The sequence below is a fragment of the Sphaerodactylus townsendi genome, linkage group LG11 (assembly GCF_021028975.2).
Source record: "Sphaerodactylus townsendi isolate TG3544 linkage group LG11, MPM_Stown_v2.3, whole genome shotgun sequence".
NCBI lineage: Eukaryota > Metazoa > Chordata > Lepidosauria > Squamata > Sphaerodactylidae > Sphaerodactylus > Sphaerodactylus townsendi.
In genome coordinates, this window is record NC_059435.1 from 5,764,216 (window position 1) to 5,789,007 (window position 24,792).

A 24,792-nucleotide genomic window follows, 5' to 3' on the forward strand; every position below is an offset into this window, starting at 1 on the left:
GTTTACGGAGCTCAGCTGTTATAGTCACAGCCCTCCTTTAAGTAAATACTCCAGCTTGCCAGATTTGAAGCGAAGAAGTTAGGACCCAATTATAGCTTCCAGAATATGAGGGTTTTTATCTCATACATTTTAACACTTTTCTCTGCTTCGAATTGGGCAGAGATCCCCCTTGAAAGTGTGTTGGTGGATTTTATTGAGTTTTATACAGCTTTAAACATTTTTTTTAAAAAAATTGATATATTTTTTTTTAACATAATCTTTCTTTTTCTTCCTTGTTGTAATTGGGCTTTGCTTTTCCATCCAGTGGGCATTAATTTTTGTCCCTTGCAGACGGTGTTATCCTCGTCTTGAAACCAACAATTAGGAAGTTTGGGCTTCCTTATCTAACTAGGAGGAACTGGAACTCTTCTTGAATGGAGTCATCTCATCATTAACCTCCAAATATCTAAAAAAGAAAAAGTCAGCTCTTGTTTTGCCCAATTCTCAACTGATCAACTGCCCAGACATAAACAGACTAAGATGGATGAACTTTCTCTTCAAGCTCAGTTACAGAATTCTCAAGTCCTTGAGGGATTACCCACCCCAACAGATTTTTTTACCTCTTCCATAGAGTCGATTCCCCACTCACCACATTAAATGCATGCATCACTCCAAATAATATCCAGGTTAGTTTCCAGCAGAGGTTACCCACTACACCAGCTGAACACACAGTCATCCAGGTTCTGCCCAGTGGTGGGATCCAAAAATTGCTTAGTAACAGGTTCCCATGGTGGTGGGATTCAAGCCTCTGGTATGTAGTGCCAATGGGGCTGGGCGGGGCACAACGGGGGGGGGCGGCATTCCTGGGGCGGGCGGGGCATTCCTGGGCGGGGCTGTGGCAAGCGACGCGGCCGCTGCAAGTCCGTCGCTTGGGCGGGGAAATCTTAGATGCACGCGAGGCGCTATAAGGCTGCCACGCGAGCGCCGGTGCACCTCCTGCCGAGACTGCTTCAAGTTCTGCACGCTACTGCTGAGAGGAGGGGCGTAACTAAGGCAAAAATCACGTGGCAAAATCACCAATTAGTAACCCCCTCTCGGCACACACAAATAATTAGTAACCTACTCTCGGGAACCTGTGAGAACCTGCTGGATCCCACCTCTGGTTCTGCCCCCCCCCCCCAGCATGTGTTATTTCAGAACCTGGAAGAAAGTAGACCTTTTGAAAAAACACGCGGCCAATCTGGAGCGGTGGGGAAGTTGGGGAGGTGAATTCAGATTCGAACTCTGCTAACCCTATGAAAGTGACCATTAGAGCCTCCCATCCCAATCAGGCCATGGAAGGCTGTTCTGCGATGCACGCGCAAGAGCCTCTTCTTTTTTTTTAATTTTTTGCAAAGCCGAAAACTGACGTGTACACATCAAATTGAAGGCAACAGGGGCAATACAAAGGGAGCAAAGCATCGGCGAATACAAAGGATTTCCCCCAATCAGCTATGGTAGTGGCTGTATGGCACAAGTTGGTTAAGCATTGGTCCTGGTGGCCAGATGGTTGTTTGTTCAAAGTCCGCATACTTCCAGGGATGAGGAAGTTTTCATTTTATTTTGGCTCCTTAAAATGATGGAGAAAGTCAGCGAATTCCCTTTTGCGCCACATTCATGATTTCAAGCATAAGAAATCCCAACTCACTGAACACTTTAACCCTTTTGTAGTTGTGTGGGTGGGGTGGGGAAGTGTGTTTGTAATTACCGTTTCCCCACTTACCTCGACCAAAGGTTGCTCTGGCGCCGCTACTCCCAGCACGCACATCATTTCTGGCAAAACCCTCCCGGGCTTCCCCCGTGACCCGCGCACTCTGCAAAAAAAAAGCACTGTTTCGAGGAGCACCAGGAATGACAGCGTGCGGCTGAGGGGGCGCGACAACTTAACAGCGTCGGGGCGGCTGTGTTAGTTGCCGCCCCTGTAGTGGGAAGTGCCGGGGAGACCCCATGCTACTTAGAGGGAGGAAGTAGCGCGCTTAGCAGCAGGTAAAGTGGGGAAACGACTTGGTGTCTACCTTGCATCTTCACTTAATGCCGAATCAACAGTAAAATCCAGCTGCAAAGTACATTGAAAGTGGATTGAAAGTGGATTCTGCATGTGCAGAAAAGGCCTAAGTCCCAGCAACATTTTTCTTGGAAGAACTGGCTGACCAGGTGTTTACTATCAGCAAAATCCTTTCAACAAATAGAGGGAAAAAAAGTGAATCAGATAGCTTGTCCAGTTAAATTCTCTTTCAGTGCGAAGTTTGAGACTTTTGGATTTTTTTCCTCCTTTAGTGCTCAAAATTTCTGAATTATTAACTAAGATGCACGATTGTTTTTCCACATCTACCAAGCCTCGATTCCGGAAGGAATCTCTCATCCAACACTCAGAAGGAAGCCTCTCTTACCCAGAACTTTTCCCTTATGTACCTCAAATCTCTCACTGTGAACCAAAGGAAAGCTATGTCTTCCAGCAAGCAGTGGAAATTGCATTTACTGGTTGATTTCCCTTTAAAGGGTACTACACCAAGATGGGATTCAACCTACCATAGCTGACTGTACAAACCTGAGCTTATATTCTACAAAAGATGAGGATTTCTAAAGAAGTAGCCTCAGTTGAGGACTCTCCTTCAAATCCAGCATTTTGTTCAGAGATATATACTGACTTTTTCAAACGTTCTTACTTTAAATCTGTTGTTAAGGACTAAAGGGTCATTGGCCCTTTCCCCACTTACCTTAAGCCGCCCCGACGCCGCTTCTCTTATGCCCCCTGGGCGCTTGCAATTCCTGGCCTTTTTTCAAAAGGCGCTTTCTTCAAAAGCTAAGCCAGGGGGGTCATGGGGAAGCCTGGGCACGCGCCAGGAATCGCTCGCAGCAACCCTCGGACAGAGGTGAGTGGGGAAAAGGCCATTGTCTTCCTTTGGTGTTTTTCCAGATAGAATCTTTAAAGATTGGCTAATACATCCCCTTGAATTGTCACCTCAAGATTATTCTGGTATGAAAATATTTAATCCTAGAGTTTTATTAGATATTATAGAGACTCGGTGAATTGTTTAGAGTTACAAACGGTATTTCGACTCCTTGTTATTATTTTTTACTTCTTATATGTAACCCTTTACTTTCTTTTTTCTTATGCCAATAAAGGCTTACTTGACTTAATTCCAGATACACCTTTTGTAGGACATCACAAAAGATTCTGGTAACTTGTACATAGCATTTAAGCATTTAACACATCGCCAGCCTTTGCTGTCGATTGCCAAACATTAAAACGGCAAATTATTACTTGTACTTTAAAGTACTTTAGCTAGATTTGAATCCAGATGCAGTTTAGAGACCAACAAAATTTTCAAGACTCAAAGTTCCCTTTGCATCTGATGAAGAGAGCTTTGATTCTTGGGAGCCCAGGCCCCCAAAATCTTGTGGGTGTCTAAGGTGCTACTGGATTTGAATCTAGCTGTTCCACTGCAGACCAACACATCTCAGAAACCATCTTTCAAGCACTTTGTGGTCTTACTCAGTAGCTTCCCTTACTAGTTAACATGAATTGGCTTGTGTATATAAGATTGAGCCTAAGCAGACATAGGCCATTTACGCACATGTGGTTTCCTTCGCATTGAGTGTATATTCCCTTTGGGTTTGATCCTCAGTCATGCACACATTTTCCCCTTTCCGTCAGTCACCCCATCCTCAGATCAGAAAATCCCTGTGGTTTCCAAAACCTGTTTAAGTCCACTTTTTATCTTTCACAGGGAAAGCAAAGGAGATCCATACGCATTTGGCCTTCTTGGGGTTTTCTCGCTCCTCCCCACCTTCCCCCACCCATAGCATGGCAGTTTCTCCCACTCTTCCAGCCACCATTGCAAAACAGTCAGAAGAGATTTTTCTTTTTTTATTATGACGCTGAAAGTCTATTGCTGGAGCGATTGGCCTTATGAAAATGATGTGAAATCAAACCAACACTACTACTACTACTACTACTACTACTACTACTACTACTACTACTACTACTACTACTACTACTACTACTATTATTATTATTATTATTATTATTATTATTATTATTATTATTATTATTATTATTTATTAATTTATTAATTAAATATACCGCCCTATCCCCGAGGGGCTCACTAGACTAAAGATGACACGCAGGCCTGTTATGCACAATGTGCAGCAAGATTTCAGAATGATGCAGCAAGATTTCCTGTTCAGACCTGTTTCCTCAAGCCCCGCTTTCACTTTCCATTCTCTCTGCAGCAAGTGAGCCCCCTTTTAGCATGATTTTTAATTTGCTTCGCTGCCAGAGCAGTGAAATTTGCCAGTGAGCACAGCTTTGCCCCAGAGGTCTTCCCTCCACCCATGGGCAGCCTTTCCTGTACCTCACATGGCTTTGCATGCCTTCCCCCTTGTCCCTCCTTCCACATCGCCAGCTGTTTCAAGTAACAGAAGAGACGCTCGCTCACACAACTCCAACTTCTAATTCTCTTGATATTTTGAGATCTCAATATAAAGAGTGCTTGGAAATAACAAACATCTGTCCTCCAGTGACAGCAGCAGCAGCAGCAGCAGCAGCAGCAGCAGCAAGAAGAAGAAGAAGAAGAAGAAGAAGAAGAAGAAGAGGAGGAGGAGGAGGGGGAGGGGGAGGGGGAGGGGGAGGGGGAGGAGTTTGGATTTATATTCCCCCTTTCTCTCCTGCAGGAGACTCAAAGGGGCTTACAATCTCCTTGCCCTTCCCCCCTCACAACAAACACCCTGTGAGGTAGGCGGGGCTGAGAGAGCTCCGAAAAGCTGTATTACTAGCTCCAAGGTCCACCCAGCTGGCGTGTGTGGGAGTGTACAGGCTAATCTGGAATTCCCCAGAGAAGCCTCCACAGCTCAGGCGGCAGAGCTGGGAATCAAACCCGGTTCCTCCAGATTAGATACACGAGCTCTTAACCTCCTACACCACTGCTGCTCCCTTGTTGTGTAGGAAGTGTTGTGTAGAGGGGAAGAGAGGAGAGGAGAGGGGGAGAGAAAATCTACTCTAGGATGGTCCCCTTCTTTAGCAGCCTGTGATCCAGGGAACTCCTTTGCCTCTTTCATTTGGGAGGAGGGGAGGATTTATTTTGAAACAGTAACATTGACATAAGTTCTGCTTAAAGGGATATGCCAGCAGTCTTGACTAGTGGGTGTAATGAGATCTGTACCTTTAAGAATCACTTCATGGGCAGAATTTAGGGGGAAAAAGGCCTGGAGAGCTCTCTGCAGAAAAACTTCGTGGAAAGGAGGGAATGTCTCCTTGCATGCAAACAGAGAAACACAAGGAGAGCGCTCTGCAAGCCCACTGTGCAGAGAAGAGGTAAGGGTCCCTTGTGTAATAGGCCACAAAAATAAATTTAAAAAACCCCCAGGAAAAATCCATTGTGAAGCAAACAGACTAGTGCATGCATTGATGGCTGAGCTCTCCCCTGCCCCTAGCCTTCTCTCATCTCTGCTTAGACAATCCAGATGTTCGCTATGCAGGGAACAACAGAATGGCCTAAGGAGTTCCTTTACCAAGTGAAGACAACAGTTCAGTGAATTTTATAACAGGAACAATATAACAGTCAAAGGAGTTCTAGGCACGAGGGGGGGAAATTATGATTTGTTATTGCCAAAATCTAGCCCAGAGCACAACTGCTTAGAAACAGAAGTAAGGGGATGTGCGGGCTATCAGCTTGCATTGCACCAAACTACACAGGTGAGCAATTCGGAGTTTGCCTACACTGAGGAATCTGCAACTTATAAAGCCAAATGGATCACAGTGGCTGCCTTAGTAGCCCGTTCAATTGTAATCGATCTCTCTAGCAAAGGGGGCATCTAACAGCCAATGCTGAGGCAAAAGCACATGATCCATGAATGGATCCCAGAATAGCTTTGAAACTTTAAAATTGTAGCCATACAGGGGCGGTGTTGTGAAAGCAGAGGGGTGAACACCCACACACCCCACACACACACTCCACACCCTTTTTGCTTTTCTGAATCTTCTCAGCCATTTACTTGCCCATGAAAAGTGACATACAGGAAACCGTGGGCAAATAAGAACATAAGAACATAAGAACAAGCCAGCTGGATCAGACCAGAGTCCATCTAGTCCAGCTCTCTGCTACTCGCAGTGGCCCACCAGGTGCCTTTGGGAGCTCACCTGCAGGAGGTGAAAGCAATGGCCTTCTGCGGCTGTTGCTCCCGAGCACCTGGTCTGCTAAGGCATTTGCAATCTCAGATCAAAGAGGATCAAGATTGGTAGCCTTAAATCGACTTCTCCTCCATAAATCTGTCCAAGCCCCTTTTAAAGCTATCCAGGTTAGTGGCCATCACCACCTCCTGTGGCAGCATATCCCAAACACCAATCACACGTTGCGTGAAGAAGTGTTTCCTTTTATTAGTCCTAATTCTTCCCCCCAGCATTTTCAATGTATGCCCCCTGGTTCTAGTATTGTGAGAAAGAGAGAAAAATTTCTCTCTGTCAACATTTTCTACCCCATGCATCATTTTATAGACTTCAATCATATCCCCCCTCAGCCGCCTCCTCTCCAAACTAAAGAGTCCCAAACGCTGCAGCCTCTCCTCTAGGGAAGGGTGGCTGGTCCCTCAATCATCCATCTCAGTGGCACTCTTTCTATATCCTCAATAGTATAGAGATGTGAACCAGAACTGAACACAGTACTCCAAGTGTGGTCGCACCACTGCTTTATATAAGGGCATGACAATCCTTGCAGTTTTATTATCAATTCCTTTCCTAATTATCCCCAGCATAGAGTTTGCCTTTTTCACAGCTCCCATGCATTGAGTTGACATTCCCATGGAATTATCAACTAAGACGCCCAAATCCCTTTCCTGGTCTGTGACTGATAGCACTGACCCCTGTAGCATGTATGTGAAGTTTGGATTCTTTGCTCCTATGTGCATCACTTTGCATTTTGCTACATTGAACTGCAATAATGGCCAGGAGGAATGCGAATCATACAAATTGGGGGGGGCCAGGGGGAGGGAGTGCGTTAAACTCCCAGTCCAAATCAGTCCCAGTCCAAATCAGAAACTCCACATGGTTGCACTGTATGGTTTAAATGGTAGCCAATCTACCATTGCCCATTTGGGCCTAGTCCAGTAGAGAGCCCCCGGCAACCTTGTGTAGCAGTATGCACCAGGATCCGGCCGCCAGCGACCGTGCCAGAGATCCCTGGCATCTTCTGCTGTCAGAAAGTAAACCAGATTCTATCCGTACTCAGTAATGACATGACACAAAATTGTCTTTGCAAATGTTTGCATAATATTATGCGATCGCTTCCAGGATACAGGGCCATGTTTCTAAACATCAGCTGTGTCGGTGAATCAATGTGCAGAAAAAGAAGAAACGCTTTCCATATGCTCCTTCTGCTCGCTTCCGTGTATTCTTCGAAACAGTAGCTTGAAAAGAAATGTGGCAAAATATTAATCTGAGAAAACCCTTCCAAAGGGGGGGGGGGGCATGTTCTGTTGGCTGCGGTCAGAATGACAAAATCTTGTGGCTTTTCCGGAACCCTAAATCCATTCATCCTTGAAGTACCAAAAGATTATATTCCTCAGAGAATTGCTCTCATCCAAGGATTTTAAAATGTATTATTCCTAAAATATGAAGTTTATTCCCAAAGTTTTGATTGTAATATTGGTCTCTGTTCAGGACTTGGATCAGAACCCTAGTACCTACAATGCTTCAGGAGCCCCTGCAATTTGTAAGATGAAGGCTTCTGTGATTGTGGCAGAAACTAATTGTATAAAGCTTTGGGATTGGCCAGACCTTATCACTAGAAGAGGAAAAGAAAAAGGCAACGTCAATAGAGGGAAAAGGAGGGTCGATTCCCCACTGAGAATTAGATGCGTGCTCGTCACACAAAATATCCAGGTTTCCATCAGAACTCATAAGAACATAAGAAGAACATAAGAACAAGCCAGCTGGATCAGACCAGAGTCCATCTAGTCCAGGGGTCCTCAAACTTTTAAAACAGGGGGCCAGTTCACTGTCCCTCAGACCATTGGAGGGCCGGACTATAAAAAAAACTATGAACAAATTCCTATGCACACTGCACATATTTTATTTTGAAGTAAAAAAACAAAACGGGAACAAATACAATATTTAAAATAAAGAACAAGTAAAGTTAATACAACAAACTCTACCAGTATTTCAATGGGAACTATGGGCCTGCTTTTGGCTAATGAAATGGTCAATGTCTGGTTCGATATTTGTCACTGCTAGTCGTAACAAGTGTGCATCACTTAGTCTAGTTCTGGTTGGAGATTTCAGATGTTTCATTCTGGAAAAAGTCTGTTCACAGACATAAGTGCTGTCAAAGATGGTTGTCATTTTGCCTGATCCAGCCCCTTGCTCTGCAGTGCTGCCATGCCAAGTCTTTGATGTCTGCCAAGGAGCAGCTGTGAAATAAGGAGGGTTAAGAGCTAATCTGGAGGAACCGGGTTTGATTCCCAGCTCTGCCGCCTGAGTTGTGGAGGCTTATCTGGGGAATTCAGATTAGCCTGTACACTCCCACACACCGCGCCAGCTGGGTGACCGCGGAGGCTGAATCACAGCTTCTCGGAGCTCTCTCAGCCCCACCTACCTCACAGGGGAGTTTGTTGTGAGGGGGGAAGGGCAAGGAGATTGTCAGCCCCTTTGAGTCTCCTGCAGGAGAGAAAGGGGGGATATAAATCCAAACTCCTCTTCTTCATGTTGGTGGAAGGCGATGGCCGCTGCAGCCTGGGCACCTCGGCCATACCTGAAGCCGTACGCCGGCAAAGCCAAGGCGACTGGGTGAGGAGCGGGAAGGGGCGGCTGGGGTGGCGGCTGCTGCTGAGGCATGCCCACCCCGTTGCTGCTGGCGCTCCCACTTCCGGTGGCTCCAGCAAAGAGGCGCCACGCCCACCAGGCCTGGGCAGTGATATGAACCTTTTCGAGACCGAGTGCCCAAAACTGCAACTCAAAAGCCACATATGTGTCACCAAGTGCCAATATGGCATTTTAACCTGAATACCGAGGTTTCCTCCCGGCCTCCCTCCTCCAACGTACACGCCACCTCTCCTGGCTGCACCAGGTCATTTCTATATCTGGGCAGGGTGTGGGCTAGCAGTGCTGAGGCGCAGGACACGGTGGGCAGCCCACTCTCGCTCTCCACTCAGCCACCTTGTGATCTTCCCCAGAAAGCCAAGAGCACAAGCCAGCGCAGCCCTTGGAGCGGCTTTCCTCCATGTTGCTTAAGCACACCTTCCCCCCGGGCAAACGTGGGGCTCCAAAAGTTCCCAGCAAAACAGTTGGCGTCATTGCACAGCAAGGGCAGGGGCTTTCTCCCGGGCCAGGCCAGGGCTTTCCTGCGCTCCGTCTCGCTTGCACCTGGGGCTCAGTGGAAAAACAAACACAGCGGGGCCAAGCGCGACTCCTCCCTTCCTCTGACTGGACGCCTCAACTCCAAGCGCCTTGCAACCGCACCTCTGCCTCTCCTCCCAGCACCGGCGCTCAGCTTGCAGCAATGAGGAAGGAAGGCGCTACCTCTGCCGGCTTTCCTGCCCACCATCTGCTCAGGCCTTCCCCAGGCTTGTGGGGCAAGCAAGCGGCGTCTCTCCTGGAAAAACAGCCGGCAGAGGTGGAGGAAGCGGCGGCAGCAGCTCCTGCTGCAGCGGCCGATTGACCAAGCACTGAACCGCTGCAGCAGGAGCCGCTGCGGCCGCTTCCTCCACCTCTGCCGGCTGTTTCCGAAGGCTGCTGTGGAAGAGCTGAAACAGCGGCAGCTGGCGGCCCTTCCCTTCCTCATCGCTTACAACTGAAGCGCTTAACGGGCGTCTGAAGGTGGCGGCTGAAGTGGCGTCAAGCCGAAATCGCTGGCCCTTGTTCATTTTCCACCAGCCAGGTGCAGCAGGCGCAGCGCAAGCAGCAACCCGAACAAATGCTTTTGGGGGCCAGATCTGGCCCGCGGGCCGGGTTAGGGACTGATCCCGGTTATGGGAGGGCCAGGAAGAGCAGGGAAGTGAGCTCACAAGTGTTCATGTTGAAGGGCTTTTCTCAAAGACACATCTTTTAAAACAGTGTATTTTAACAGGGGTTTGCAGGGGTTATCTCTTTTTCTCCTTGTAAGGCTACTGAGAGCTGAGGCTGCTGAGAGGTGGGGCTTAACAGGGGTTAACAGAGGTTCCTCTTTGTCCTGGGCTGCTCAGAGGTGGGGCTCCTGAGGTGAGTCAGTCTTTAGTTCAGTCTCTGGAACCAGTCTCTGAAACTCTCCACTGCACAAGCGCTGAACATGCTTTCATCCCGTTTCTGGCGCTCCCCCCTCCCCTCAGCACATGTTATTTTAAAACATGGAAGAAAGTAGACCTTTTCAAAAAACGTGTGGGCAATCTGGAGCGGTGGGGAAGTTGGGGGGTGGTGGTGGTGTGTGAATCCAGATTCGTTTTTCCCCCCGCTGATAGTGACGTGGAGCCTCCCATCCAATGAGAACGCAGTGGGCTGTGCACGATACGCGCTCAGCCTTTTAAAAATTTTTGCAGACCAGAGATCCACATGGATATGAAGCAACATGGGGCCAGTTTTGGCTGACTGACTGACTGAGTAGAAGGCAATACAAAGCTGTGCTACATGTCGTATCCACGTGGATCTCACTACATGGAGAACGCAGCCCGAACAGGGCTTCGCTTTAATCGCCCATTTCTTCGTTTCCGCATAGGGTCGTTCTGCGCACGCTCACAGAGATGTGGATCCGGAAGTTTGAAAATAAATGAAAAATTCCTGCCCCAGCCCAACATAACAGCCAATCAGGATAGCCCCTGAGCGGATTGCCTGTTCAATTCGCCTCAGTGGAGAATCCTTCGTTGCTGCTGTGTTTCTGGGAACAAGGGGCCTTTCCCCACTTATCTTAAGCCCCGCTGCCGAGAGTAGCGCGGGGTCTAACACGAGAGGCGACATCGCTAACCGCCCGGCGCTGCTGCTGTCACGCCCCCCTCGAAGCGAGGCATCCTGGCGCTCTTGCAAAAGGCGCCTTTGATTTCATGGGGCCTTGACGCGCACCAGGATACCCGTAGCGCTGGGGAATTGCCAGCGGCAATGACGGGGAAAGAATGAGGAAAGGCTTAGAATTCGTTTATTAGGGCAGAAGCTGTAGTGGGGATGCTGAAACCTTGCTGAAAAGGTCCTGGTTTTTCCCAAACTGGTTTGTATCTACATTCATTTTTTTGGAAACATAAAAGGAAACACTTCTTCACGCAACGTTTGATTGGTGTTTGGAATATGCTGCTGCAGGAGGTGGTGATGGCCACTAACCTGGATAGCTTTAAAAGGGGCTTGGACAGATTTATGGAGGAGAAGTCGATCTATGGCTACCAATCTTGATCCTCCTTGATCTGAGACTGCAATGCCTTAAGACCAGGTGCTTCGGGAACATGGCAACAGCAACAACAGGCGGTTGCTTTCATCCTGCGTGAGCTCCCAAAGGCACCTGGTGGGCCTGTGGTGGCGAAGGCTGGATAGAATGGACTCTGGTCACAGTCAGCAGGCTCACTCTTATGTTCTTATGAGGTGTTCCAAGTCAGTAGCCATACATTTTCCAATGTGGGAGCCTATGGTCACTGAGTGGCAGGGGGCGGGAATTGTCAGGGCCCCATGATCAACACACTCCGTTAACAAGTGGTGGAGCCTGATTATTTAATAGATTGGATCCAATGAGGTCACATAAATAGTAATATTATTAATGGCAGTTTTTTTGCACACCTCTAAGTATGTGCCACACGGTATCTGTCTGCCATCACCCGGTTAAAAAGGTAAACATAGAAACTAGTTGCATACTAAATGTGAACTGTAGTTGAGCAGACTGTGGACAGTTACCCCCCCCCCACCCCCATTTCCAATTTACATGTGAAGTGGTAATTACAAGCAGTCATGTATGAAAGTCTTAGGAGAAGCCAAATATCTTTCCTGAAGCATTCGACTGGCTAGCCACGTAAAACTGATTGCCCCTTAATTGTATTATTAGTCCCTTGTTTGATTTAATTGGAATATCTAAATTCTGTGATGAGAAGGCATAAATATGAGGGACAGGATTCAGAAAGAAGAAGGGGCACAGTAGACAGCAATTATCCATGTTTACTAAAATGGAATATTTCCAAGTTACACCAGCCTGCCAAATCCTTAAACCGAGAATTTCATGCTGTAATATCAGGTAGGTAGAAATATGTGGTTGCCCTAACCTGGAGGCCCCTGGCTAGGCCAATCTGGCCAGCGTTCAGAAGCTAAGCAGGGCTGGGCCCTGATTTGTATTTGGATGGGAGACCACTATGCAGGTGCTAGGCAGAATGGACAAGCTGCTCCCAAACAAAGGAAGGAGGAAGAAAGAAAGAAAGAAAGAAAGAAGAAAAGAAGAAAGAAAGAAAAGAAAGACGAGCGAACCGAACCAGCGAACCAACCGAGACAAGACCAACGAACCAGCGAACCGCTGCATACGAATGCACAAGCACAAAGCAGCACAAGCGAGCGAACATAGAACAGCCAGCTAAGATCGGGCCAGGGTCCATCTGGTCAAAGCTCTCTGCTACTGCAGTGGCCCACCAGGTGCCTTTGAGACTCCCATGCAGGAGGTGAAAGCAGTAACCTTCTCGGCTGTTGCTCGATCGCCTGATATACTGAGGCATTTGCAATCTCAAATCCAAAGAGGATCAGTTGGTAGCCATAAGATTGACTTTTCCTCCCTTAAATCTGTCAGCGCTTTTAAAGCTATCCAGGTTAGTGGCCATCACCACCTCCTGTGGCAGAAAGAAAGAAAGAAAGAAAGAAAGAAAGAAAGAAAGAAAGAAAGAAAGAAAGAAAGAAAGAAAGAAAGAAAGAAAGAAAGAAAGAAAGAAAGAAAGAAAGAAAAGAAAGAAAGAAAGAAAATGCTCCAGATTCAGAACTCCCACCTTGCACAGTCCAGCTGCCAAACTTGAGCTGGAAGAATAAGGAGCTGTCACGGCCAACAGGCTTCATACCACCCCGGACTGCTAGAATCCTCACCACCCACTGAAAGTGATGGCACCCTTCAGCTGCCCTTGGGAGAGTTTTATTAACAAGAGTTCTGTTGAGGTCTTGCTACCATCAACTGAAACCTTTGTAAGAGCCTCTGGGTGCTAGCCTGTTCTAATGAGCTAAATTAACGACCTGTTTAATTTCTGAATTGGCGGCAGGTACAGTAAAGCCATGTGTTCTCTCTCCTGAATGCTGGAGCAGAGCTGGTTCCTTGCATTTCCCATCGCACTTCAACTGAACTTGTGAAAACAGAAAGGTATGAGTCTTGCTTGCACTGTTATCAGTTCAATGCACAAATTTGCCTTTGTAAGCCCATAATTCTCTCTCGAATGAGATAATGTGTTAATTTCTGGTGGGGGGATATTAATGTGATTCAAAAGAAAAGACTGAAGTGAACGGAGAGAGGAAGTCTAATCAGTCACATAAGTTAATGTGTTTACAGTCCTATTAGGATTTCTATATTTGTAAATGGCAGAAAATTGCCCATAACTCTCCTAAAATATAAAGGAACTAGTAATCAAGCTGTTATGCGAAAAAAATACCAAGGGCTCTAGAAAACTAACCCTCCCAGGGCAAGAGACAAGGATGGGACGTATCTACAGGAAATGGTGCCCAGCACAAACACTGGAATTGTGCCCCCCAAGCACCCCAGCTTTGCAAAGGAGAGGCAGCAGGGTGCCTGAGAAGATGGGGAGAGTGCTGGTCCCTCCCCCACCCCACCCCTAGCTTTGTTCCTCACCTTTACAGGTACCCTGCTTGCTTTCCCCCTTGCAAGCTGGGATCCAGCTCCTAGAGAACAGAGAGGTCGAGGAATCCCCACTACCCGTCTTAGCCAGGTTTCCAGAACACAAGTAACCGGGTTTGAGGGGCGATCTCCCGGTTGAATCCCACTACCGTCTTAGCCAGGTTTTCCAGAACACAAACTAGCCAGGTTTGAGGTCGTTTGTGTTCCTGAACCTGTGGGGCTCGGCTCAGGAGCTGGGTTCCCCTATCAGCTTCTCTATTTTTGCTCCACTCCCCCAACTCTCTTTCTGGCCCTCTGGCCCAGCTGTCTCTTTCTGCCTCACTCCCCCCGCTCTGTTTTTAACTTTCTGCTCTGCTACCGGAGCTCTCTTTTTCTCTGTCTTTCTGCCCTGCTACCCCAACTCCCTTTCTGGTCCCCTACCCCAGCTCTCACTGTCTGCCCCCTTATTCCAGCTCTCCCTTTCTCTCTTTCTACCCCAGCTCTCTGTTTTCCATGTTTCTGCTGCCACCCTACCCCAGCATTTGTTTTCTCAGCAGTGGCGTAGGAGGTTAAGGAGCAGCAGTGGCATAGGAGGTTAAGAGCACGTGTATCTAATCTGGAGGAACCGGGTTTGATTCCCAGCTCTGCCGCCTGAGCTGTGGAGGCTTGTCTGGGGAATTCAGGTCCAGCCTGTGCACTCCCACTGCAGCTGGGTGGGCAGGTTCATCCAAACACAGGGGCTCTCGGCTGCAGGGCAGGGGCGGGGTGTAGCCCTTGAGTGCAGGAAAGGGAGTCAACTCTCTCTCTGCCTTTGTTTAGCCTTCTTCTTCTTCTTCTTCTTCTTCTTCTTCTTCTTCTTCTTCTTCTTCTTCTTCTTCTTCTTCTTCTTCTTTTTCTTCTTCTTCTTCCTCCTCCTCCTCCTCCTCCTTCCTCCTCCTCCTCCTCCTCCTCTTCTTCTTCTTCTTTCTGGCCACCTGCCTTCATTCTTTCATTCTCTTTCTGCCTCTCCCTAGCACACATTCTCTTCCTGTCGCTACTCCAACTCTCTCTTTCTCTCTTCCTCCCCCCAGCCCAATTCTTGGTAGCTTGCCTGGGGGGCTCTGGGTGTGGGTGGTGAGGCCTCATCCCCCCAAAGCCCTGTGCTCACCACCTCAGCAAGAGCCAACACAGGGAAACAAACTGTCAAACTACGATATCAGATGCTGGGTGTTGCTTTTTTTACCTCAAAAGTCATGGTGAAGGATTCCCACGCCCCTTAAGTTTGGATTTATCCCCCCCCCCCCACTTCCTCTCCAGCAAGGAGACTCACGGCAGCTTAAAAACTCATTTTTCCCTTACTCTCCCCACAACAGACACCTTGTGAGGCAGGTGGGGCTGAGAGAGTTTTGAGAGAACTGTATTTATTGGAGTCACCTAACTTGAAGTTGTAGGTGTGGGGAAACAAATCCAGTCTACCTGATTAAAGTCAATCGCTCATGTGGAGGAGTGGGGAATCAAACCCGGTACTCCAGATTAGAGTCCACCTGCTCTTAACCACTATCCCACGCTGGTACTCCCACTACCTCACACTGGCCCTCCACAGGCACACGATGCCTCTTTAAAAGCAGGACAGTGCCTCTAATATTTTGGTACTCATAGCCAATCAGGATTCAGAATTGAACACCAATTTTTAAAAATCTCCTAGTTTTTTAACCCTTTCACAGCAGTCAGTATAATTTTTTTTCAAGAGAGACCTAATTTATTCCCTATTATATTTTTGTGCAATTTTTCCTGGTTTCCACAAAGTTATTGTATTTTTACTACCACATTGGGACACCATACAGATTTCTGTCTTGAGTGTTCCTAATATTTCGCCTGCATCTGTGGCTGGCATCTTCAGAGGTATACACCTCTGAAGACGCCAGCCACAGATGCAGGAGCAACGTTAGGAACAAGATCTACCAGACCACGGCCACCCAGCCTGGAAAACCCACCAGAACCAGTTGAATCCGGCAGTGAAAGCCTTTGACGATACACTAATAGTTTGTTTGCCTTTGTGTGAGCGTGTCAGGGGGCAGTGGGGAAACTCCCCTGGGGCAGATTAAATGCTCTTGTGCATTCTCGCTAATGAAATCAAATGCCTCTTTCTGCACAGTTTGTGCTGCTTGCCTAATTCCCTGGTGTCCCATTAGCACAAGACAAGATTATCACACACACACACACACACACACACCCCAGTTCCTCACGGTTGCTTGCCGGATAAGTCAAGGGTCCCCTACCTTCCTGAGCCTGCGGACACCTTTCGAATTCTAGAACAGAGTGGTGAACACAACCACAAAATCAATCCCACACATGCAGCTGCGTGTGCTGAGATTTACTCAACATATAAAATGAAGAGCAAGGTGTGCTGAAACTCAGGTCTCTGATACACAGGATGGTATTGCACATTCAATGTAAACTTGTTTTTTTCATTTGCATTATTTATCGCGGCTGCCTTTCTCAGAGGCATGAGTAGTTGAGACAGATCAACAGAGATCCAACAAAACAAGTCATTTGTGATCATGGCGTCACCTATATCAAAACAGGATGGCTCCCTGTTGTATTTTTTTTGACTAATCCTAGGCGAGAAGAGCCCTCCACTTGCTTTCCTTCCATGTGTTTTCCCCTCCGCTTTATTGCGTGGCAGATTTAACAACTTGGACATGGTGAGGGGTGGTATGCTCTTAATGAGGGAACAACAGAATTGAAGCATTGGCATCAACTTCTTTGCTGCCCTAAATCTGCTAATATCAGATCAAAATATTCCAATATTCTTTCTAGGATACCTAGTGAGATGGGAGAATCAGGTAGACTCCCTTTCCTTCTGGACAATTCTGACAATGAAACTTGTGAACTGGTATACGGTTTTACTGGGTGATGCTGGTAATGAAAATTTATATTCTATCTTAAACCTTTGTATTTGTGTACCTTTTATCTGATTATTGTTATGCCAAATAAAGGCTTATTATTATTATTAAAATAAGTCATTCAAAAATTTGTCCTGTTTTATATGCCAATAAAGGCTTGTGTGTGTGTGTGTGTGTGTGTGTGTGTGTGTTTGTGTGTGTGTGTGTAAAATAAGTCATTCAATAGCAAATTCCTTAGCATTTTGGAAGTCTGGAACCACCAGTAAGAATTGGAGCAGAGCATAAGTGTTAGCATGACAATTTAACAGTGAGGAGACTGCATAACAAGATCCTACTTACAGTAAGCTATGTGCCACAGTATAGACCACAGCCCAAATCGTTTATCCAAGTAAGTTAGTGAACCCTTTTGTCCCACTGAATTACTAGGATTGGGGTTCTCTCATCCCATAAATGGCTGTAACAGGGCAGGTCTGGCCACCAGAAGGGCTGTCCCGGCGAAACGCCAAGACTTGAAACATTCTGAGCTGATGGGACTCAGCACCTATGAACTAGATAGCTGAGACTGCCTGAGAGAATCTAGGGCCCCTTCCGCATTGTAGGAGTTGACCTTAGATCGACTTGAGTCCGACCCGAGTCCTCCGCATGACCGTGGCGTCGGGCCGTGTCTGACTTGACTCACCCCCCTCTCACCGTTGAATTTCTGAGCTTGACTGGGGGGTCGAGTCGACTGGCGGACTCGGGTTGCGCTTGAGCCAAAGCCGGCAGAGTGCGGAATCTCCGTCGACTCGACTCTGCCATCTAGCCAATCACAGCTCAGTATTCCGCCCAAGCGCAGAAGGTGAGACTCGTGGCGGCGGCGAAAAGCTTTGGGCATGCACAGACAGGGAGACTCATCCCAATCAGAAAGCAGCACAGGGAGGTGGTCCCGCCCTCTGAGCTCGGCTCCGGAGACACGAGTCAGCTGCTGTGCGGAAGAGCGAGTGACTTCGAGCTGAATGCGATTCTGCGACCACGAGTGAACCTGGAGTAAGCCCGTGTGTCCGGAAGGGGCCTTGCAGTTGCACAGAATTGTAGTGGAACTGGTTCGGGATTGTAATAGGATTGAAGTTGGCACATTAGATTACCCTTCTATTCTAAGTACAAACACATACACCAGCGAGATCAGCTCTAACGGGATCGTGCCCATACCAAATAACGTGATAAATAGTAACATCCACAGAATTTAGTCAGCTACAGAAAAATATCCTTTTTGCAATGAAAATTAAACACGATAGAAGGCTGTGAAAGAAACAGAAACAGAAGATTAATTACTCGTCTCAAGTGTAATTAGGCTAACTCCTGACTAATCAAAGAAGAATAGGAAATTTACAAAAAAAAGGGGGGGTATGTCTCTCCAATTAAGGAGCAAAATAGAAAGGATTCCATTCCAGTTGCAGTAGCTGAGAAAATACAATTTCTTTATGGTTACAGATGTCATATTGAGAAAAAAAAAAGGTAGTCCCCCTGTTCAAGCACTGGGTCGTTATCCATGGGGGCATCACATCAAGCCAGTCTATGTTTACAAGATGGTTTGCCCTCACCTTCCCTAGTTGTCTACATTTTACCCCCAGCAAGGTGGGTATTCGTTTTACTGACCTGGGATGGTTGGAAGGGTTGGAGTCAGCATTGGCCAACTTTTATTGGGATCGAACTTGGGTCATGAGCCATTTGGCTGCAGTATGACAGCTTACCACATGTGGGGCTCAGCCATATTAAGAGGCAATATAAAGGATGGGGTCCCTCAGTGTGCTAGGAAGTACCCCATAGGCTAGCCGTGACCCATATTGAGTAGGAGGAAAGGCAGCCAATGACAAACCACCTCCCCATGTTTCTTGCCTTGAAAATCCTATGGCAGTGGTGGCAAACCTATGGCACGGGTGCAGAGGGGTGGCGCGAGCCCTCTCCTTGGGCACCCGCAGCAAAATTTAAAATCTAGCCTGTCCTGGGCGCTGGGCTCGACTATTGGCATTAAACCTAAGACTTTTGGGAAGCAGTGTGGAAGTAGCCCCTGTTAAGTGCTGTTAAACCCACTGATTTTCATGCAAAAGAATAAGCAATCCTTTACCTGGGGGTAAGCTTTCACGGTTGCTGGCAGCGTGGGGCTTGCTTCTGAGTAAACCCTCCTAAGTGATTCACCCGTTGGAAGAAGATGCGGTTGCTTTACACAAAGCAGGGGTAGGAACCTGGCTCTCCAGATGTTCGGGGCTACAATTCCCATCAGCCTCTGTCAGCATGGCCGGTGGCCATGCGCACGAGCATGGGTGTAGTTCGACCGCAAGTTCTGCACAAAAGCACAAAAACCACCGACTACCACCAAGCTTACTCTAGGTAATGCAGGGCAGCGTTTTTTTTTCTAAACTAAAACCTCAGTATTCAGGTTAAATGGCCGTGTTGGCACTTTGCAATAAATAAGTGGGTTTTGGGTTGCAGTCTGGGCGCTCGGTCTCGAAAAGGTTCGCCATCACTGTCCTATGGGATCGTCATTATTCAGTTGTGACTTGGCAACAAAAACATAAAGTCCACGTCAATATCTTCCACAAACTAATTGAAGGGTGGGGCCCTTTTTCTCCCTATCTTTGGGGACTTCCTCTTAAGTGTAGGAGTCAGTAAATACATCCTTCCCTGGAAGAAATATGGGCGGGGGAGTATTTGAAATAGTGATCCAGTTCAAAATTATGTTTGTGAGTGAGGGGGAAAACTCGTGGGTAGCCTTGCAGGCAGTGGTGGAATCTAAAAATTTTAGTAACAGGTTCCCATGGTGGTGGGATTCAAACTGTGGCGTAGCGCCAATGGGGCTTCAGGCGAATTCCGAGTGGCATTCGAGAAGCGGGGCTAACGAGGCGTACCGTCGCGGAAGTCTTGGTAGGAAGCGAATGCCGCCGAGCGCCAGGCTGCATGCGCCCGGTGCACCTCCTGCTAGGCGGCTTCAAGTTCTGTCGCTGCTGCTGAAGGAGGCGTCGTAGCGAAGGCAAAATCGCGTGGCAAAATCCTTACTAGTAACCCCACTCTCGGCGCACAAATAATTAGTAGCCTACTCCGGGAACCTGTGAGAACCTGCTGGATCCCACCTCTGCTTGCAGGGATGACTTCACAGGACTCTTTCGGTCAATTTGCATGATGTCTAGCACGACAGCCCCCCTCCCCAGCATTTCACCTGACCATGAGATAGTTGCACATCCAGGGAAAAGAGTAGCAGTTACCCAATAGCAGCTGCAGAAGAGGACACTAATTCCCCACAAAAGCCAGCAAGGGGGATCCCCAAAGACTACCTTGCCACAGTGGTCATACAGCCACCTGGAAAGCCGGTCATATATACTCCTGCCAAGCAGTGTGTAGCATACATTCTTTGTGAGGGAGAAAATATGGGGGTGAAGCAGTAACTAGTATCCATCAATCATCCAGACCAGAGTTGCCAGGACCATACTCGCCCCCGTCCCCCCGGCTGTCAGTGGGGAGAGGTGGGTGTGGAGATCTTACCAGGCTTAAAATGCACCAATGACAGTGAAAGAGACACTCTGGCATTTGTGCCAAAACTCTTTGATAGAAGCTGTTGTTACCCTGTTTCCCCGAAAATAAGACATCCCCTGAGAATAAGACGTAGTAGAGGTTTTGCTGAAGTGCTAAATATAAAGCATCCTCCAAAAGTAAGACGTAGCAAAGTTTTTGTTTGGAAGCATGCCCGACGAACAAAACACCAGAGCATGCAGCTGTGGAGCGGAAAAATAAGACATCCCCTGAAAATAAGACATAGCGCATCTTGGGGAGCAAAAATTAATATAAGACACTGTCTTATTTTCGGGGAAACACGGTACCATAGAGTTTTGCCCAAATACCAGAGCATCTCCCCAGTTGTTTTTGACATCAATACTGAAAGGGACATTATCACATTGCAGATGTTGAGACCTAAGCCTCATTTTAACCCTGGTAAGACCCCTGCTAGCCAGCTGGACTGGGCCTGGGGGGGAAACGGCCCAAAGTGAGGATCCAGACAGCTTGAAAGACAGCTGCAGAACACCTGCACTATAACAACACCTGGAATGGCTACGGAGTTTCTATCTCAACAGCGTGGTTTTATTATCCTTGGTGTTTTACTGCCCTGACATTTGAGAGCTTGGATTTTGCCCTCTTGCAGAAAGCAGCTGGGGCAAATATAAAGGAATATCATGTAGCAGAAACTCACTCAGATATTAGGAAGCATGTCAGTGTTCAGTGGCGTAGTGGCTAAGAGCAGTGGCGTAGTGGCTAAGAGCAGGCGCATTTTTATCTGGAGGAACCGGGTTTGATTCCCAGCTCTGCCGCTTGAGCTGTGGAGGCTTATCTGGGGAATTCAGATTAGCCTGTACACTCCCACACATGCCAGCTGGGTGACCTTGGGCTAGTCACAGTTCTTCAGAGCTCTCTCAGCCCCACCCACCTCACAGGGTGTTTGTTGTGAGGGGAAGGGCAAAGTTAATAAGCACTTGAGCCTCCTACAGGAGAAAGGGGATATGAAATCCAAACTCCTCCTCCTCCTCCTCGCTGCCTACTTCTTCTTCTTCTTCTTCTTCTTCTTCTTCTTCTTCTTCTTCTTCTTCTTCTTCTTCTTCTTTGCTTATTCTTCTTCTTTGGGTCTTTATTTCCCCCCATAATCGGGACTTTCCCAATTGACTACCTCTTGCAGCGAGGACTGGCGGCTATCAGGAACTGGCTGGAGTGCTGGTGGCCCAGGTGGCCCAACTGGAAGACAGAAATATGTTGGACATGTGTTATATGATGTCTCCATCTCATTAGTATTGGTATTGTCCTGTGGTCATGTATAGTAATTCTGCCTGTTATTGAGAGTTACGTTACAACACATTGTGAGGCTGAACACACTCAAACAAATTTAACTTTAAAAAGAAGACTTTGTTGACGTATGTTGCCCTAACTATAGGGTGCGTTGCTGGGGCAGGAATTTTTGTCCTCGGTTTCAGTATTGTTACATTCAAAGAACAGCAACAGCAATCCGACTCTCCTCCTCCCGCTTGATCTATGATCTCTTGTGGTTCTTGGCTTTTAGTGTAGCTTCCTTGTTCGTTTTACCGCTCTGACGGAGAAAAGGGCGGGAACTGGTGCATGCTGGGAGTTGTAGTCCTGAGACACACAATGAAACCTCACCCCTGAATGTCTTTCCATAAAATTGGACCCCCTGACCCAAACTTTACCGTACCTTGGGGGCATTTTAATGGAGAATCACCTGCACTTAAGATGCAAGTTTGGTGCCTCTACCTTGAAAAACAGCTCCCAAGAGCCCCTCCCCCCAATTCCCCACAGACTTTACTGGAATCAACATTTTTCAGATATCAACTGTGGGGAAGCCAAAGATATTTATTGGTATGGGTACTTAGCTTTTTTCAGCTTTTTTTTTTTTTAAAAAAAATGGGTGCAATAAATTTGAATCCAAAAAATATCGCGGTGAAATGAGGTACACCCCTAGACAGTACCACTATGGAACGTTGCCCCTTGCGGGAAGGGGTGGTGACACCAGGCATGTGAGGCTCTGTGTTTGGTCCTTCTTTAGCTTCCCCATTCTCTGATATGCAGTCTTTCCCTTGGCTGAATGCTAGTCACAAAATAAGCTGCATTAGGTGCTCTTAACAAATGATAGTCATGGAGTGATTGACGGTCTTTTGCCACCCCCTGATTTGCTTTTTCTATTAAGAATTAACTCTTGGATGGCATGCTCCAACAGCTCTCTAGAATCTTTTCCACCCGAGAACTTTTGCATACATCTTTCAAAACAAGACTTTGAGCACATCTGATCAGAGCAAAAGGGACATCCAGTCCTATGGCCAAATGGCAGGAATCTCAGCTTGCAATATTCTTCTGCTTTCTTCCATTTAAAAAAAAAACCCCAAAAAACTTGGGGAGGAGATAACTGTGGCAAACCTGAGGGAAAACTCAGTTTCATATGGGGCTACTTCAAAGCTGGGAACATGCAGAGGCATGGGGTGTGAAAGGTTAATTCCTTATAGCCTGTTTGTGTGAGTAACATGCTGGGAGTGGGTGGAGTTTAGAACACACTCAGAGGGTGATTCCCCACTGGCAGAGTTGACCTAGGTTCGACCTAGGTTCGTCCCAGCAACTCCCCACTGCCGCTGAGTTCGACCTGGGTTCGTTTCAGTTCTGCCTCTCTCAGAACTGGAATTTCTGATTCCAGTTCTGAGGTACAGTTTTTCCCTGAACCTAGGTTCCAACTGGAGCCTGGCAACCCAACAGGCTCTAACCAATAAAGCTAGCATGTTGCAAGTGGAGATAAGTGTGCCTTGCTACTATTGGAAGCCACCCCGGCCTCCTCTCCAGATCCCCTGCTTAGTATAGCCTGGCTTGCTCTGTGCTGGAATCCTTAAATCTCAGGCGTCCCGTTTTTAATTGTTAGATGCATTCAGGATCCAGACCGATGAAGAATGCTGAGCAGCTGTGCACAGCCCCTTCTAACTTGTCACATCCAGAGGTGGGATCCAGCAGGTTCTCACAGGTTCCCGAGTAGGTTGCTAATTATTTGTGTGTGCCGAGAGGGGGTTACTAATTGGTGATTTTGCCACGTGATTTTTGCCTTAGTTACGCCCCTCCTCTCAGCAGTAGCGCGCAGAACTTGAAGCAGTCTAGCAGGAGGTGCAGTGTGTGGCAGCCTGCGCCTGCGTGCATTTGTTTCCTGCCCAAGGACGGCTGGCTCGCGTCCTTGCCACAGCCACCCAGAATGCCCCGCCCCAGGAATGCCGGCCACCCCTGTAGGTGCCCCAGCCAGCCCGTGGCCTTCACGCCACAGTTTGAATCCCACCACCTTGGGAACCTGTTACTAAAATTTTTGGATCCCACCACTGGTCACATCCCACTGTTCTAAGATTTTTGACGGTAAAGCAAAAGAAGCTGAGGGGGACTGAGGGGAGAGAGAAATATCTGAGTCCACAATTCTAAGCATGTATACCCAGAAATAAATTGACCAAGTCCAGTAGGACTTACTTCCTCCTAAGCGTTTTTAGGATTCTGGCCTGAATCCACCTTCTCAATCCAAAGGGTCTACCTGGGAACAGACTGTTCTTCTTATTCTAGGTCCAGAGGATCTCAGACATGAGTGGCCTTCAGCTTTTCTTTCCAAGCTGTCCTTCCCCTTGAAAAAAAGGAGGGTCGTGTGCCTGCCCTCTTGGCAACGGGCTTCCAAACTAGCCCCACAACCGTATTGTCGAAGGCTTTCACGGCCGGAATCACTGGGGTGCTGTGTGGTTTCCAGGCTGTATGGCCGTGGTCTAGCAGCATTCTCTCCTGACGTTTTGCCTGCATCTGTGGCTGGCATCTTTAGAGGATCCTCTGAAGATGCCAGCCACAATCTGGCTCGCTATCTCCTGACTGTCGAAGCTCCACAACCCTTAACCTAACCTTTTACTGTCCCTTAAAACTTAGGATCTGTGTTTACACATGGTGTGTCTTTCACAGTGGCACAGACTAGAAGCGTTGAGAATGGCAAAAAGAAACCCATTAAAGTGTTGCTAATTCCCACCTACTAACCTCCCCCCCCCCTTTTTTTTTTGCACCCTTCAGCTTAACATACATTCCGTGCTCTTTTTCTCCCGGCTCGATCTCATTTCCTGTGGTCCCTGGCCGACATACTACAGCAGGATTTACGTCTAATCCACAGAAAAAGCTCTTCGTCTTTTCAGACTCAAGGACCTATTTAGGAAATAACACAGCAAGTGCACAGCTCCTATAAATTCCATCCAGTTTCTTTGGGTCGAGATTAACCCTGCCTCAGCAGGCAGGCAGTAAGGAGTTGTTGAGGGACTCTGGAGGGTTAGAAGCAGCAGATGAGTGGATGGTTGAGGGACTCCTGGTGATGAAAAAAGGCCCTCGAGGTGCAGCTGATGTACGGCAACCTCGTGGAGTTCTCAAGTCAAGAGGAGATCAGATGTGGTTTGCCGTTGCCCGCCTCTGCCTTCCTTGGTGGTCCCATCCAAGTACTATCCATGACCAACCCTGCTTAGCATCTGAGAAGATCAGGCCAGCCTGGATTATTCAGGTCAAGTTAGTTATATCAAGAAGCAAGCCTTTATTGGCATAGACAACAGTACAACAATAATAAAAACGGATTAAAAAGCATATAC